Source organism: Amblyomma maculatum, chromosome 8 (assembly GCF_055883805.1).
Source record: "Amblyomma maculatum isolate TAMU_Amacu chromosome 8, ASM5588380v1, whole genome shotgun sequence".
Classification (NCBI taxonomy): Eukaryota; Metazoa; Arthropoda; class Arachnida; order Ixodida; family Ixodidae; genus Amblyomma; species Amblyomma maculatum.
In genome coordinates this window covers 68,654,919-68,673,475 of record NC_139351.1, presented here as the reverse complement: position 1 = coordinate 68,673,475, position 18,557 = coordinate 68,654,919, and positions in this window count along the sequence as shown.

Genomic DNA, 18,557 nt, shown 5'->3' with positions numbered 1-18,557 from the left:
CCAACCAGTTTGATTTGTCCATTTATTCATTCATGCATGTATATGTACATACTATATGTACATACAAGTTTATTTCTTCCTCAGGGAATTTATCTACTCAGCAATGCTCTATGCCTTCTCAAAACCAACCCGCCACAACAGCACCGCCATGGGCTCTTTTGCATGGGAGCAGAAGGAAGGAAACCAAAATTTTTATTTGCACTAGAAATTCCTAATATATGCTTTCAGTGCAGTCCATCTGCACCATTTGTGCACACACTGCATTACTCAAGCAACCGAGTGCAGTAAACGTTCACTCGGCTGCCATGTGAATGACTAAGGACTTCCATCTTGGCCGTGACTGCGTCCATCTCCTCTGCATCTTGGCCGTGACTGTGTCCATCTCCTCTGTGCACAGTGGCGCCATGACGCAGCAGCTACGAGAGGTATATGAAGTTCTCGCACAGCATTACGCAGGATGTTCTGTGACCAATAAACACCTTTGCTGAACCTTCCTTTTCCTTTGATACTGATTGGCCACTCCAGTGGCAGTAAACAGAAATTCAACTTAACTACTCATCGCACTCGCGAGTCATCGAGGGGCACGGTAAATGCCAGGCCTACCTCACGCTTTTTTGTTTGCAATTTTAATTCCCTCCCTGCTTCATGGCAAATTTTGGTCAGATCCCTATTGCATGCACTTTTGCTTCTGAGATGTATGCTTTCACAAATCCCAGATGACACTGAGATTAAGATGCGAAGCCCAGAGCACATTTACTGCACCGCAACACCTCTTGTTACACCTCGGTTTACCCAAGTTCACAATTCATCCAATGTTCTCCACCTTTAGCCAATCTTAATGCATCTTATTCTAGAAATTACCAAAGGTAACCTACTTCTAATGTAAAAGAATCCACTCTTAATACAGGCAATTTACCATAATAGAGCCAACTAAATCCCACATAGTGCATACTAATCCATTGCGGTTCAATCTGCCAGTCTACATTTTTCAACGCAATTGAATCCAACCACCCCTATGTTATACCAGAATTCACACTTGATCCAGCAAAATCCACCTTACCTAATCCATTCTTAACCAACGCTAATTTAACACGCATGGCATAGTGTGGGCTTTATCCTGGCAGCTTTTGAGTGGTGGCCTGAGATGGGCTCCAGCCCCGTGATCACTCCAGGCTCTCATTCCATAAAACCATTTGGCAGTGGTGCATGCAGCAATATTTTCTATCTGGAGCAAATTGCTGCAAACTGCGCGTCATTGCACAACTGGCCCTCTTAACACCATCGCTAGCAATAGTAGGGGATCAAATAAAATGACAGCGAAATGAATTAATGAATCACGAAAAAATCTGGCTCCGGGTCAGGACAAATGGCCAGTCATGCGTACATATGTATGCCGCCACTTGGACGGTGCACCCACCATTCTTTACAGCCTGCCACTCCTGGCGCTCATAGCCACCCATGTTGGGCGAGAAGGGCGGTAGCACAGGCTGCGCATACATGGCGATAGCCTTGTTCAGGGTCCTGCCCTCGGGGATGGTGCGCAAAGGCATGTGGCCATTCTTAAGCTGATCCAGAAGCAGCTGGTGCAGCTGCATGCAGGTATCCTGGTCCACTGTTAAGCCCTGCACATTGTTCGAACGATTTAGTACTTCCGTCAGGCTTCAAAACATTTTCAAGGTCAAATCGGTCGGCGTTGTCATTAAGTTCTACAACAAGGAGTGACCAAATTTATTTGCCAACAGTGGCGACGTATGTGAATGTGCTTCAATGAACTTTAAGATATCGTATTTGTCTGCCACACCTTATCACCGCGTTTAATACGAGCGCAGCTGACAATGGTGGCGACCGTGACCATCGGCAACAGCCACCCACAGTTTCTGATCTCTCTGCCACTGAGCTGAGCTACTTACTATATACTTTGAGAGCACAAAATGATTCGTTTCAGCCTCTCTGTCCCCAGACCAGCTCGATCGCTGCCATAACTAGATTAGAATACCTTGTGCGCCTAAATTCATTTCTCACACCTACTCACACAATTGTGTACCCTACGTGACCCCACACTGCATGACTGAATTGTATCAATCACTATGCTAGTTTAGAATGCTGCAATTTCTCCTGGCACGCTCCAACAACTTGGCAGACTTGGCTAGCCTCACACAAGCTAATGAACCAGTTGGCTTTGATGGTCTTGGCCCAAGGCATACTGGAAGCTTAGTACTGGGTTGAAAGAAACATATCTCTCTCCACCTCTCTCTCTCTTTCTGTGCCTCATGGCCATGTGTGCCTCACATTTTATACAAACTTCTGACTTCCACCACGGGCCTGGTCGCCATAAAGGGACATAAGGTATAAAGGGAAGCCTGTGTGCATATATCGATATAATAATTACCATGCTCTAAAAATAGACGCTGATTTAACTGAAGTAATGCCATTACAGGTTCTAAATGAAAACAGAGTACATGCGCTGCTACCACCGGCCATTATCGGAGCTAAACTGCTGTGAAGTCTGGGTGCCTGCATTCTGATCTTGGTGCCCAGGCAACAGCATTTGTGTATCTCGTGAGGACCATCGATCCACTTTATAAGAGGGAAGCCTTTCTTCATGCTCTGTGATCAAAAGCTGACCAGAAAGTGACCACAAAATCTCATTCACACCTGTCAATCATCCAGAGACCAATAATAATCACACCTGTCAATCATCCAGAGACAAATAATAATGAAATTATTCCCTGATAATAAATATGGTCATTATGATTGATTACTCAGTCATGGTTAGTCATAGCCAGTTAACAAGTCATAATTATTAGTCATATTTAGTCGTAGTTATAACTGATTGAACAGTTACCCTTCTTGCCCGGTTGAACATTCCAAATAAACAGTTCACAGAGGAGGAGCTCCGCATCCCAGAACTCTGGAGACGCGCCCTCAGAGTGCGGCCTCTGCCTGCCAACATGTCACGAGAAGACCAGAATGGGCGGCGCCTGGCGCGGGCGGAAGCCTTGGCCCGCCATTATGGCAACAAATCAGGTGTGTTCTACGTGGATGCCTCAGGCCCCCATCCGGGGGCTGGTATACGGCCGCAGTCATTCACATCGGGAACATAGTCGATGTCCTTACATTCAAGGCCAAATTTATAACACACGCTGAAAAGGTAGCCATTGCACTCGCCGCCTCAGACCACACTTCTAAACATATCACCGACTCACGAGCTGCTTGTCGGAACGTCGCCCAATGGTATACCACACCCTTAGCCTATAGAATATATCAAAATTACAGTCGGGACACAGACCCCGCGTGCCGATATCTCGTCTGGGCTCCTAGCCACCAATGCCTTGCAGGGAACGACGCAGCTAACGCAGCCGCCCGCGCGCTTTCTCTCCGGGCAGTTTCCTCAGGACTCGAATCGGCTAAGGACATCGATTCGAATCCGGCCTACACATTCAAAGATAATGTAAATTTTTATCAAAACTCGCATCACAAATACCCTAACCCCTGCAAAGAGTTAGGAAAAGCGAACGAGAGGCTGCTCCTGGGCCTCTTCACTAACACGATGCTGTGCCCGGCAGTACTTTAACATTTTGACTCCCAATTCACTGGCCAGTGCCAGTACTGTGGGGAGGTGGCTGACACCTACCACATGGTATGGGCCTGCCAATGAAACCCATCCATTCCCCCATCCCTAACCCTACCCGGGAGGACTGGGAGGCGACCCTGCTCGGCTGCTGCGACCTACAGGCCCAAAGGGCCTTAACGCGGCGTGCGCGGGCGGCGGCAACCGCCAATGGGGTCCCTGGCTAGGGTCTCCACCCAGTATTGTAAGGCGGAGGCCTTAAGGCTCTGCGTCAAACAAACCTCTAAATATACAATAGACATTTTCACCACTACCATCATAGCATCTCGCAGAATATGACAGATCTCACACACAACTCGCGCGCACGGGATTTCGTTTCATGAGCATAGCAAACCTTTCGCCTTAAAAACACTTTAATGAGTGCAGTTTCTTGCCATAGCATAATGGTGATTCAAAGCAACATGCTCAATACCTTTTTGTCGATATATTTCTAAATATTGTGCCTTCCTTGACATGATGGCACCGCACTTTGTAAACAAAGGAAAAAATTCTCAGAGCACTGCAGAAGCTGCCCTAGAGAAATACAAAAGCCACAGTGTTGCTGCCGTACATGTTACGTTGAGCACCACTTGTCGAGCACACTCAGCGTTCCATCAAACACATCAAAGTTCATCGGCGTTCTCTAATTTGTTTACAGGAAAAGAAAGACGCATTATCTGCCCCTCGTGGAATCTCGCTGACACATCCACAGGACAACAAAGCAACCCAGTAAAAAAATTCAATGGGTCCAATTGGGAATCTTCCAACTGAAATGAATTGGTCAAAAACGAGTTGTGTTTTCGCCCCCCATTGGCCTGACCATTTGATATGAATTGGTGCTTCCAAATGGAAATAATGGGTCACCCATGAAGACCAAATGTTTCACCAATTGAACTGAAATGGCATACTCATTGAGCCCAAATGGTTTGAACTCATATAGCTGAAAAAAAAGAATGGAGATGTAATTTCGATGTTTTCTGTTGAGAAGTTACAGGGGAGCCGACTTTTATATACAAGTTGAATGAAATTACAAGTTTTTACAGAAATCATAAGACAACCATGCATCACACACACGGAACTAACAGAGGTTCAATTGATATATTCAAAGGATACTTTGCAGACTTATATACTCCATTCGTTAAACAGGGCCACTGGGACCAGTGACACATTTCTGTTATTCAGAGTTAACTTATTTAATTATGCCTGCACTTACAGTGGACATGATAAGGTCAATTAATAAGATTAAGCCGCATATACTTTTTATAAGAATTTAATTTTTAACTGTTGTCTCTTTTAGAGGTATGTATATATGTGCACATCTCAGTCAAGGATATCACTGACTTGACTTTCCCAATTGGGAATATTTCCTTAAGACCAATAAGAACCAATACAAAGCCCAGTTAGAAGCCCAATTGGTTTCAATTGGGCGTCCCAATTGGGAGTGAAAGCATCCAAATTGGAATTGAAGAAGCCCATTGGGCTTTCCAATTAGCCCCAATCGTTTTATTCAATCCCAATTGGGACGCCCAATTGGGAATGCAGAAAGGGTACTGTCTAACCCAACTGGTTTCTTCACTCCCAATTGGGAAGCCCAATGGGTTTCTTCAATCCCCATTGGGATGCCCAGTTGGTTTATTTCCAATTGGGCATCACAAATGGAAATAAACCAACTGGGCATCCCAATTGGGATTGAAGCAACCCATTGGGCTTCCCAATTGGGAGTGAAGAAACCAGTTGGGTTAGACAGTACCCATTGAACAAACCATTTAGGATATGCAGAACCAATTCAATCTGACTGGTCGTCCCAATTGGACCCAATGATTTTATTTAACTGGGAATACTTAGGCTTACGTATTTCTCCTGTGCCGATATGGCAGTGCTCTCAGAATTTTTTTATTATTGGATACTCATTACACACTTCTGATCAGTATCATGGAGTTTTTGGCTCATTAAGTCAGCAATAAATTCACTTCCGGCTGGCGTGGTCATATCCTTTAGATGGCAACATTAGTCGGAATAATTTTACTTTTAGATTTTTGTCTCTAATTATTTATCACCCAACTGACATAAGTATTTTCTGCAGTATTCTCTCATCGTCATCTGTTGATAGTAACCATATGTTTGGTTCTAACCCTCTAAGTTCAACACTGTGGCTGCCGACACGTTCTCTACACGAGCAACCAAGGAGATAGCCTAGTAATGCTTTTGCATTACAAACTTCTCCAACAAGAAAGATGTCCAACCTTGGCCAGCTTCAGCGCAGCAGCCTTCAGAGTGGGCTCTTTTATCCCATTTCGGATGCGCTTATAAGTATCCATTCGCCGATCCATTGCAGTTGTCTGCCTGCACAGGGCCTTGGACACCGCCAGAGGAGGCCCTGCGTGGTATTTCTCCAGGTCGGCTGACGTCACTTTGTCCTTGCCGAACAGCTGCTGCAGCTGGTAGTAGCACCGCCGCAAATTAGTGGCTGTCCGGCCGGGCACCTCCTTGGCCACCTGCACGCGTCACGACTCGCCCACTGCAACAGCTCAGCATGGTACACTCTCACGGCACAAGGCCGGCACGACGTGGCAGCCGGTTACCGTAAAGCTTCACCCAGGTAGCTACGCTTTCAAACGCTGATATCTTCAGCTTATGCCACATAAACCAACACAAAGTGCAGCTGTGCATAATATCTACACATATCTGATGCAACCGAGGCTAGCATCACCAGTTACAAATAAAACCCGGGCAATGGAGCAGTCTTCACAATAAGGAGCATCTGTGAGCATGAGACATGGTCACAGCGGACAGCCTTGTGCAAGGGGGGGGGGGGGGGGGGGGACGTGAGCATTGAGGCCTAAATAAGAGAACTAATAATCAAAGAGGTTTCACTTTCGAGCCCAAGAGCGTAGGAAAGATGTGGGATGCGATGCAGCGAGAAGTCGGTTATGTCCCCCCTTTGCGCTCAGCGCCAGGGCTGCATATTTGGATTCCAGTGTATGGTATGCCTGCACACAGGGAAGCGACACTGCGGCAACATACAAATCAGCGCAATTGTTACGTCAGGAAAGCTAAGTGCACTTCCGCCATCCAGGCGCACGCATAAGTTCTGCGCCAGGCAATAAGGAAGAGATAACGCACAGTAACCAAGTTACAAGGAGCGACACAAACTCGTCCCGCACTCAAGCCGCGCCTATGCGTATATATCTATAGCTACCAGCCTACACTGCCTCAAGCACGAAGGAAACAAACTCGGTAGAGTCCTAGGCTATTCCAGCGGCAGTAAAGAGAGTGTTTCGGACCTGATGCGCTTCCTTTGGAAATGAATTCTAGGAACGTGCGGCCACACTCTGGTACGACAATGGTGCCTGCCGAAAGCTTGCCTATACTCTCCATACTGGCGGACTTAAGGGAGTGGAAGACGGAGAGAAGGGTGGAGAAATGACCAGTCCTTTAAAACGAAACATTGGACGGGAAAACAATACTACACCCCTCCTTGTTTCACAAAAAATACTCGAAAAATGCTTTGAGCAATTACGATACACGATGCAGGGCGTTCTTCGGGCATAAACTGACCCCTTCTGGCAGAGAAAGCTCAGAAACTGCTCAGCGATTGATTCGGTATAGCTAGAGTGTAGGGAAGACGCCAGCTGCCCTCAGAACCTTGCTACACAGCTGAGAGGCACGAAGCAATCCTCAGTACAAGCGTGGCTAAACATTACACATACGCCACTGGAATGATTTCCTTTAGCCATGGAAGGAAATATTAGCCATTTGAGGGTGAATGTTTTGCACAAACAACCCTTATGATTACACGACTGAAGTTTAGCGAATTCATCCCTTAATGCGCTGTCCTGTTCTCGGCCGAGAAGTATAATACCGTCCCTTTCCTTTCAAGCAATTTACATTTATTTATTATTGCGTAAACATTGCAGTGGGCTGGTTTCTCATGGGTGTGAATTTACACATAGCAAACAAACTGGCACTGTTGACACGTGACTTTCTATAAAATGTACATATTGGAATTATGTAAATTATGTGTTTTAGCCACTGTGCTAGATGCCGTCAACCGAGTGATATGAATATGTTCGGAATGATTGCCACATTGGAAGTCGACAGGCTAGCTCAGAGTTCCCTTAAGAATTCACCGACAAGGCTCGAATAGACCTCGACTGTTTTAGCTGCCTTCCACGATTCGGCAGCCCATTGCTAGTGTAACCGCAACAGCCTCTCCTCTGACCAAGAGGCCGCTTACCTCAGTCCAGCGTCGCTCGCCATGCTTCTCCACTGCCTTCACCAAGTCCATGTGTTCAAGGGGAGAGAACGGACCCAGAACCACTTTGTAGTCAAAGTAGTAGATGTAGTGGTCCTGGCACTGGCTGGGCAAGCGGCGGGGAATCATTTCAGCCACCTGGGGTGAGTTACAGCCTCATTATAGCATCGACCGGCACTGAGGCCACCAGGCTATTTTGATTCAAACTTCAAGCAGAATTAAACTTTTATTGTCTACGTTTTTCAACTGGCAATTTAATGACTGTCCTGGCCTGTATTTTTCCAAATCGTTGAAAAGTTGCAGTCGTCGGCAGTTGACCTTTTCGTGTAGCGAGTGGATCAGCTAATTCGATAGGCAGCGTCATCTGTTAAACTACAAGACGCACCCTCCCTTATTCAGAATATTTGTTGCCGTATAATTCGCTAGATGCCGCTGCACTTTTTTGACGAAGAGTTCTACCTCCGCCGACGAGCGTTTTTATGATTCCAGATGAAGAAAGGAAGTGTAGATATTATTATTTCTCAAAACGATTAGACCCCACATGTTATCTTGCGGCCATCATTTGAGTCCAAAGAGTCCAGTAGTTTGCACACTGCAATTTTTTGCAATCCAGACAGATCATAGGGCACACTCTGTGTGTATACTTTGTTCACAGTAATATCCAGAACGACCTTCCCACTACCCCCACAGCCTGACAAAGTGTACATCAGGACCACGAGGCGGGTGAAATATAGCGTGATATATGCAGCGGTGAGAAAGAATGTGCAAAATTTTTGATGTAATTCAATATTACGCGAAGCCAGTCGGACTATAAAGGACGATGGAGTAGAAGCCTCCAGAGTCGTTGACATCGGCTGAAAATGCACAGCACACAAGCGAGTTTCTTTCCGCCTGCTACTGCGATGGTTATAACTGCAGCCAGACCAGCGGTGCCCACATTAATGCAATCATTTCCAAAAGCACTAGAGTAGCCCGAGTGAAGCAAGAATAGACAAAAACCAGCCCTCCTACCGCTCCATGGCAACCATGCAAAGCCACCTTGTTTCAGGTTCTACGGCCAGAAATGTTTCATGTTGATAGGGTCACGTGTTCATATTTCATGTTGATAGGGTCACGTGTTCATGTTTCATGTTGATAGGGTCACGTGTTCAGATAAACGTTGGCCGATAACGAGCCAGAAGGACGATGACTCTCGGCGACAGAATAAAAGATGCCAACCCGGGACACTGGACAGGTCTCAATCCAACCGTTTGGTCACAAAGCAAAGGAAAGGAATTGTCATGGGAGAGATCCTAGAGTTCTTGAACACCTTCCGTCCCGAAGTCAAGGATGATCGTGACCCAGAAAACTGGTAAACCTGCCTACTCTGTAGAGCAACTGAATCCCCCTTCGTCGGCCACTAATGTAATAGAACATGTGATCTCAACGTACGAATCTTCACAGGCGTCGGTATCGAAATCGAGGACTTACAAAGAGCACTCCGGCACTATTTGGTGAACCACACCGTCAAAAGTAGTCTAATTTATTAAAATTGCTTTCATAATATCGTCGCTTTTGTCTTCCTTTCTTTCACTCTGCGAGGATCCCGTATGTTAAAGTGTGACCCATTCAAGGGGATCAGAATTCGAAACACGGTCGGCACGGTTCCGATCGAACCTGAATCTTAGTGATCAGAAGCCCAGCGCCCTAGCCCAGCACTCAGTCACTGAGGCTGGGAGGAAAGAAAAGAGATGGAAGGGCTAAAACTGCAGCTCCCAAAATGCAGTAGGACGAGTTAAGTGAAGTCAGTTAAGATAACTTCCCAGACTGAACGCTCACATTGCTAGGATTCTCACATATAGACTCTAGAGGCCAGAAAAAAAAAGTGTGCGACAGCATTCCCGCAGCACAACCACGTGACGGTGGCAAATAGCTCACTCGCAAGAAAGCCCGCATCTTGCTGGGAGCACTTCTTTCGTGATTGCTTTCTTTATACAGGAATGAAACATGCGCTCTCGAGGAATCATGGGAACGCACAGTAGAGCGCCCTTGTAGAAGAGCGGTTGTGTGGGGGCAGAGCGCACCTGCCCGCATGGTTCGGGCTTGAGGAGTTAGGCGGGAGACTGAATTCTGAAAGATTCGATACGCACTTTTCACTGCACACATAGCTGACATGACGTGCGCCACATGCGTGTCGCCTGTGGTGGAAAGAATAGCATGCCGTGCATGTAACAGCTAGCCATTGTGTGCAAGGATGGAGCTAGAATAGCATGCCGTGCATGTAACAGCTAGTCATTGTGTGCAAGGATGGAGCTAGAATAGCATGCCGTGCATGTAACAGCTAGCCATTGTGTGCAAGGGTGGAGCTAGAGCCAGAAGTATTAGGTAGGATGAGCTTGAGATGTCAGTGTCACTGAACCCCGTCGCAAATCCCAGTGCCGCAAAGCAATCAAAACATCCTCGAACTCGGCACCGAATCAACCAGATTAGAGCTGGTGATGTCCGTTATCACCGCTGTTGTTCCTTACTTATTAAATAATATAGAAAAGAGTCTGCGAGAATGCACCCTTGGTTATAATCTCATACAAGCTAGGTGGAACGGATGTAGAACAAATGTTCTCAGGATTAACGTACGTAGACGACGTTGCGCTTTTATTCAATAGCAGGGAAAATTTACTAGCAAAGAAAAGCTGGAAACTACAGCGCAGCAGTGACAGGGACAAGGCGAGAAGGACGCAAACACAACCACTTGTGCTTACGTTATTCTCGACTCGTCCCTGTTACTGCTGCACTACAATTTCCAGTATGCAAAACCAACTATGTTTTAAGCAAGATTTACAAGCATTGGTTAATATATGTGAATATGAGGGAGATGCAGTAGGGCCTACCTCTAGTGCAATTAATTCAGGTCTCATATGGTATTCAAAGATTTCAGTGATAAAAGGCTTACAACCCAAGGGAGTGCGATGCCAAGACTGGCAGAATATGCATATCTCTGGGTATAAATAAACAAAGGACAAGTATATATGGAAAAACATCAATAGACCACAGGGAGAAGGGATGCTGCGATAACAAGGCACAGGGAATTATGGGGGCACCAAATATATGAAGTACTTAAACGTATTTGGAAGGGAATAATGGTACCAGTGCTTGCCTTCGGGATTACAGTTTTGTGCTCAAGGGCAGAAATTCAGTCAGGGTTAGAAATAAATCAAGGATCTGTGGGAAGGTTAGGACATGAAACCCACAGCAAACCTACAAACAAATCAGTGCAGGGATACATGGGCTGGGCTTATTTCGAGGCACGAAAGGCTCAGAGCAAAATATTGTACAAGTAACGCCTCTGGAAAATGGGTGACAAAAGGTGGGCAGTAAAATATTTAAATATATATGCCGAAAAGTCACTGGCTCACAGTGATGGAAAAGAACCAGAAAACTAATCAGTAAATATGTAGGAAGGCAGGACGGAGAAATAAGGCACATCAAAAGACAGGTAAAGAACCCAGAAGCTAAAGGCTAGTATAATACAATCGAAAAGAAGACGACCCTAGACATGCATATAAAATTGAAAACTCGGGCTAAGAAGCAAGCCTACTGTGACAACTCAAGAGGCAGTGGCCTTCTCCTTGAAGCTATAATAGATGTCTTAGAACCTGAATCTACAGGAGGAAGTTAAATCAAGAAGAAACTTGTGTGATGTGCGGTAGATGCCAAGAAACAATGAACATCTTAATTATACTGGAGTGTGGTTGTATCCATCCAGGTGTCGATGCAGAGAGTACCTCTAGCCATGATCCTGGAGTTAGCGGTAAGGAAGGAAGCATGAATGAATCAGTGGTAGAGGTCAGCAAGTGACGTTTGGAAGAATGATGGGTAAATAGCAGGAAGGCGACGCAGGAAGCTAAATCGAAATTAAACCAGGCCTATTTAAAGATAACCCATATCCAAAAGTAAAGTTGTAATGTTGAACAGTTATCCAACTTAAAAAGCATAAAGAAGGTTGGGCATGGTGATGACTACCACTCCCCGTTTCAAAGAGGGCGCTCTTAAGGCTTAAAGTAAGGCTCTGCCATTTAGTTACACTCGGAAGTGCTCCACCAAACCATTGTCTAGCTCTCTGCTCGCCTCGAGTCACTACAGTGCCAGAAACCATCACTGTGTGTATGCGGTAGAGAGAATGCACAAAATTCTTGCCTTGCTCCACTTCTCAGTTCCATGTATGCTGACAGCCACCAAAAGCATCATGTCTTCCTCGGACGTCCAGTAACCATGCACCAAATTTGGCGCCAAGGTGCGCTTGTAGCGGCTCCGAAGCTGTCCCATGGTACGGCCCTCTGTACTGTATGCCACCTGCGGAAAGTCAATTACATTAATTATATGGATAGCAAACAATAAGTATATCCATGCCCGATGTTCTCCGACAGCGCCCGACCGTTCAGCTGACATTTCTGTCTATCTATGGTGAAGAAGAAAGCAAAATGAAATCTTACACAAAACAGAAAGAGAGTAACTTGCCGACAAAAACGAAACGAAAAGGTTATGCAAGCACAGGGGCTGACCAATCAAGGGAACAAAATCTCAGACTGGAACAGATCTGAAATCGTGACCTCCATGAATGACATTAGTTTATATAATTGACCTCCCTTGGATCCTTTGGTTTGGAATATTTTGGCATTTTGCTCACCCATACTTGAACACCGCATTTCGTTCCCCCATATAAGGACCAAGTTGCGTGTCGTTCACCTCATCTTGACAAACCCATGTTCTTAGAATATGGACCACTCGTTATACAAGCCTGCCTTCCATCGCGTAAGAACCCACCGAAAAGTATGATCCTCTGTTGGAGCGTCTGTGCAGTAAGTGCGCTGAAACCAAATGGAAGCCTGATTCTCAGCCAATAACTGCGCCAGCACAACTTGCAGGATTAAAGACTGGCATTACTTCTCTTCCTGAAGATAGTAAACTATTACTGCGAAATGTACCATCAAGCCTCTGGTGTGTTAACTATGTCAAACACTGCATCAGAACGAACTATATTCCGTCCACTATAATGTATACCGTGATGCTGAAAGCCGCCCTGAGAACACATCAATATGTATTTATAGGGTGCTTTGGACAATTAATGTCAGAAAATGAAATTTTGCTCACTTTTACTGATTTTTTTTTTCATCCGGTCAGCGATATTTGCCATCACTTAAATCAAGCTGAAAGCTGAGGGCATTGTGTTCTCGCAGAGACGCGAAACATGCAGCCGATGCTGCTGTTTTTGCTAGTTAGAGACCCCCTGTGGGGCTACTGCGAAAAGGAGGGAACGGCAGCCTCGCTGCTGGCCCCTCCAGAAGGGAGCTCTCCGTCGCCACAGCATCCGTTCCGTTCTCCCGTGTTGGTCCCGCGTCCCGATTGGGTCACCTCCTGGTGACGTAATATGCTCGACGCGGGACCAGGTGGGTACGCTTTTGTCTCCGCGTTGCCCGGCTTTGGCCGGGGCGCCGCAAGATATGAACGCGCGTGCACCTTATATGCTTGCTCGAGATCAGGCCCGAAACGAGTCCGGCGCTCGCTTGTGCGGCGCCGACGCTTCTGAGTCGGGAGGGCCTGGTGGCAAAGTTCTCCGTCACCGCCGGCCAGTGCCGGTGGCGGCGTGCGTTGAGCCATCGACGGGTCACCATGTTTTGTCGAGATGTGCTCTGCGCATCCCTCATCCTTCCTCGTTACGTTTCGTGCGCGCGGCCTGTGACCACCCATATAGCTCCTCCGTGGACGCGAGTAGCTTTTGCATCGTGCACGCGGCCCCGCTCTCGGGTTTTTTGGCTGGGCTATGCGTTTGTACTGAGGTCTGAGGGATCAGTTCAGTGTCTGTGACAGCTTTCTGTGCATTAAACATTTGTGCTAGCAACTTGTGCTCTTGCTTCCTTTGGAGCGCAAGCACAGGCGTGCAGCGCATGCTGACTGTGCCCTCGGCTTGCTCTGGCCTGAACCCGCGGTATGTGCGTGAGATGGCCGCGTACCATCTCATAACAGTTAACTTGAAATATGCGTCATCGACTGCACTAATTTTTTCACCAACCTCCTGAAAAGGCATCGAACTGAACGCAATGCTCCATTCGGTTGATTCACCTGAAAATTTGCGAACCATCTTTCACGTTACTGACTCATTATTTTAGGATCTCATGTGTCTTGCGTACTTCCTGACATGTTCCTTGTCAAAGAGCCCTCTAACTCTGTAACCGACATTCCAGGACTTTCCCACACTTGTCACGAGTCGATGAACGCACATATAATCTGCAGGATTCCAAACTGCTGCCATAAGAAAACTATTTTTGAACATTGTATTCACGCTTGAGCAGGTATTCATGAATCATGCCAGAAAACCCTCTAAAAGAACACCCTAGCTCTATCATCCCGAACATATGGAGTACAGCTCACTTCATCACCACTCACCATTAATCCAGAAACAATATCCAATGCTTCGCCTCCAACTGCATTTTTGTTTTCAATGCCTTCACTGCGCGTATGCTGGGGCATTAACCAGCTCAATTTCGACTGTTTCCAAAGTCAATACAACAATGGCTGCTCAGGCTGATTCTTTGTAGACTCAAAATATTTAAGCTGCTATGGTCAAAAGAGGTACAAGGCTCACAGTGCTACCAAAGGCTGCAAGATGAACTGCCTCTTCCATTGCCTGGAGTAAATGTAAGCATGAAATTATTATAGCTTCAAGTGATTACGAGCATATGATATTGCCAGGGTGAGCAGTCGAACTGTGACATATGTAATATCATTGTCACACGGATAAACTGAATCGCGATTGGTAACGATCGTAATTGAAGTTTCGAGCGAGGTCGAGATGCCCCGTGCTACACTTGCCCTCTCGATTCCGATCGGCAAGTTAGATCGCAATAAATGCCGCTATGCAATCGACAAACACGAATTGGTGTGCAAATAAAAGTTTAATTACTTAAATCTTGATCTAATTTATAACAATGAAGATATAGAAAGAAAAAGAAAAAAAAAGCCGAGCATTGTAGAAACTAGCTGCCACACCCGATTTCAAAGAGGGCGTTCCTATAATCCATGAATCTTCATAGTTTCCCAGTCAACCACGGATATCCGTGGTACGTCCGATTAAGCTCCGAATCTCCACTGCCTTGAGAGGACGTTCGTAAGGCATCCTTACCAGGGCTGGGCAAGATACTTCAAAAAGGTATTTTCGATACCGATACTCGATGCCTTAAAAAAAATGTATTTCCGATACCGGTACAAGATACCGAACCGAAATCAATTTCCGATACAGGTACTCGATATTGTATCTTCGATACATCTCTGAAATTCCAATATGATAAAGGCGGTAATATTAGTGAAGCTGGAAAATTTTACCATACTTTCTAGAACTTTCAGTGGTGCCTATATTGCAGTTTTTGTTTCTATGAAAGGGCTTAAACGAATCCGACAGCAGGGATTTATTGAAGCTCCGCTGTCTGGGCAGCTGGCCTTCTTAGAATTTCACATTGAATTGAAGTCATGGTTACAAAGCTTCCACAAGCAGCCTAGCGAACAATTTCTTCAAGCTAGTGTTCTTCCTACGAACAACCCTGTGAGCACTAGGCTACATATATATAAATCTGAAACTACTTCTTTTGCTGCTTTCCATTTCATATACAGCACGTTACTTAACCGGTGGCCCTCTCCGTTTTCTTTGCTATAAGGCTGAGTGCTGCGTGCGCTTGGGGAACTGAGCAGGTACTTTGTTATTAGTGCGACAACAGAATTTTGAAGGTCGAATTCTGCGTTAGAAGCTAGAGGATAACAAAAATAAAATGGCTGAACGTTTTTATTAGTTCCGAAATAGGCCCGCGATGTGGCCGTTCTGTAAGCGAGGCAAATAAGAAAAGCCTCTATATATAATCTGACGAGCACGCCGCAGTGTTACATTTGATGAAGGGGTCCTTTACCAGACGATAAGAGTGAAAAATAGCCGCGTTGGCTCGAGGAAGTTGAAGGTAGTGAATAAAGTCGATTCACTGGCGTCTCTTGAGAACTTAGGGTGGTTTAGATGAAAGAAAAGATTGTTCTTTTTGAGAAAGAGTGGCTAATATGACATCAAACAATTCATGTATTTAAAAAACATTTTAACAGTTTATTGATTTGTGAAATAAGGGTATCCTTATTGGTTTTGTTCACGTTTCCCTGAAATGTTTTTGGCAAAAAAACAATTTTTGACTATGGATTTGTCGTTCAAATTTATGTGCTGGAAAAGTAGTTACATATCATTTCCGTCGTGTATTTCTTACTATTTTAGACATGATAGTTTTTACAGAAAAAGCCTAGTGGAAGCCTCTTCCCGGCGCAGTTACAAAGAAAGGTGTTTGTTTCGAATGGCGATTAGCCGACTGAAAGAATGGCGATCAGCCGACTGCATCATGGCCGACTGAGGCCTTAGGCGCTCTTTTTCTAGCCGCCAAGCAAAGCCTACATGCGAAGCTCAAGGGTATGGAGAGCTAAGGTCTTGCATAAGTTACTGTGTTCATCAGCACACTGAGCATTATGCTTGACAAGAATCGCATGCCCCAGAGACTGAAAAGGAAGTGGATTGCAAAGGGTGGGAGAGCAGCTAGGGATGAAGGACGCGTGGTCCCTACTCCCTATTTATCTCCTTTGGTGTTTCTTCATCGATTTACACTTTGTTTCTGCTGGTCTGTTAACGACTTAGCGGCTCCATTGTACACACTAGGTGCTCACAAGTAAACAACCTCATGAGCACCTACTTGTTATTGGATCCTTCAGTTTTAAAGAAAGAGAATATGGATAGATGCAGGCTAAGAAGATTGGAGGAAACTTCGAGCAGGAGGAAAATCAGGATGCACTGCAAGCAAAGATGCCTCCCGGCTTGTACTATAGTGCCTGAGCGAGCGCCGTCAACAAAATGTCTGGCACACAGTGGCTCCAATATTTTGCGGAGTATCGGGTATCGTTAAAATATACGATATACCAAAAATTTATTTCTATACCGACACTCCGATACTTTCATTTTCAGCACTCGATACCTGATACCGATACACAAAATGTGTTTAAAGATAGTATCGAAGATACATGTATCTTCCTATGACTGATCCTTACAGACATCCAAATTCGGATATCCGTATCGGAGATTCGGTGTATGTCTGAGAGGCATCCGTTATTGGATGGCGAGCGGATGTCCGCACGCGTACGTTCAAGAGGTATTCGTGAATGTCCGTCTATGGCCACGAATTTGTGGCTGACTTACATGTTTTAATTGGCCACACGCAAATTATTTAACAAGTGATTCGGCTATTGTGCAGATGACGAAATTTTCTGGTCCCATTCCAATAAGCGCTGATATAAAATAACATCTAAATTAATCGTGCGACTTTCTAGTATCTGATCTGACAATTAATGCCGTTTTCTTTCTCCAGCATTCTTACGTGCCGAGTCATGCACTGTTCGTTCGGTGAAAACGAAACTCCTACAAGGCAGCACAGCATAGGAGCTCACCTCAAACACCTTAAAATCGATGCGATCCGATACAATCCAGCTGAGAAGTCTTTTTTTTTTTTGTGGGGGGGGGGGGGGGGGGGCGCCAAGGTTATCATGCCGCGGAGATTGTTGTTCCGTAGTGCTTCTTTGGAATTTTGTTTTTCGGGCTTATTTCGTGCTGTTCGTTTATTGTGTAGCTATTTGGCTGTGCTACAAAAGTGACATTCCACTTACGCGTTAGTCGAGACCTTATTTTGGCCCTGAAGCTTTCTGCAACTGACTTCGCCGAGATGGTGCTTTGTTGTTTTGGATGAAAAGAGCAGCTGGTCGCTCCCTAACGTAAGTAGCAATGCGTGAACATTACTTTTGGATGTTATTGCTGGATGGGTGAAGTGCGATAACACAGTTTCAACTTACTGCGCACATTTTTCACCCTGGCGTGAATTTTCAAGCACGGAGTGGTTACAAGCGTGAGGCGATACCTGCCACGAGACATGTTTGTTCACGTTTACGAGCGTACCACAAAGGCCCGGAAACGAATGTCTCGCGCCTCTCTCTTCTATCTGCGTTTCTTATTATGAGTGTTTGGTAATGTTTTAGAGGAAACCCTCAAGTCAGAGTGGAGTTTTGGAATAAGGGAGTAATTACGTTCACCCGTACACAAGCCGCACAGCAACAAAAGGTGTGAATCGTGAATGATATGTAGGTTCGTATTTCTGATTAAACGGAATGCGAATAAAGCATAATGCAAGAAGCTACTAGGGCTTCGCAGTGGTGCGTGACTTTGCTATCTTTTTAATTCCTTTTTTTTTTTTGTAGATGTGACCTGCACGTGTAGCGTATTGGTGCCGAAATAATGCGAGGTCACGGAAAGAACAGGTAGGTTGCAAATGCAATATTACTTTTTCATAATATTGACTCGTTTCCTTTGGCTTGCAGAGTGATTAACCATGTGCAGTACTATATGTTGCACTGTGCACTATAAGTGTACCGCAAAGTGTAAAGGTTCTGTTAGATTTGCTGGTTTCGCTCATTCTCTACTTAAATCCTTACATAGCTCAATGCTGAGCCAGATATGAGGGCTTTACAGCACCCATGGAGCTACAGGTCCCTGAATTGTGAGCAGACCACTCTTCCTTACCCCTGTGGAGCCCTGGTTGCTCAGATATGCTGTCAATTCCCTGCTGCATGGTTTGTCAATGAACACACGAACAATGG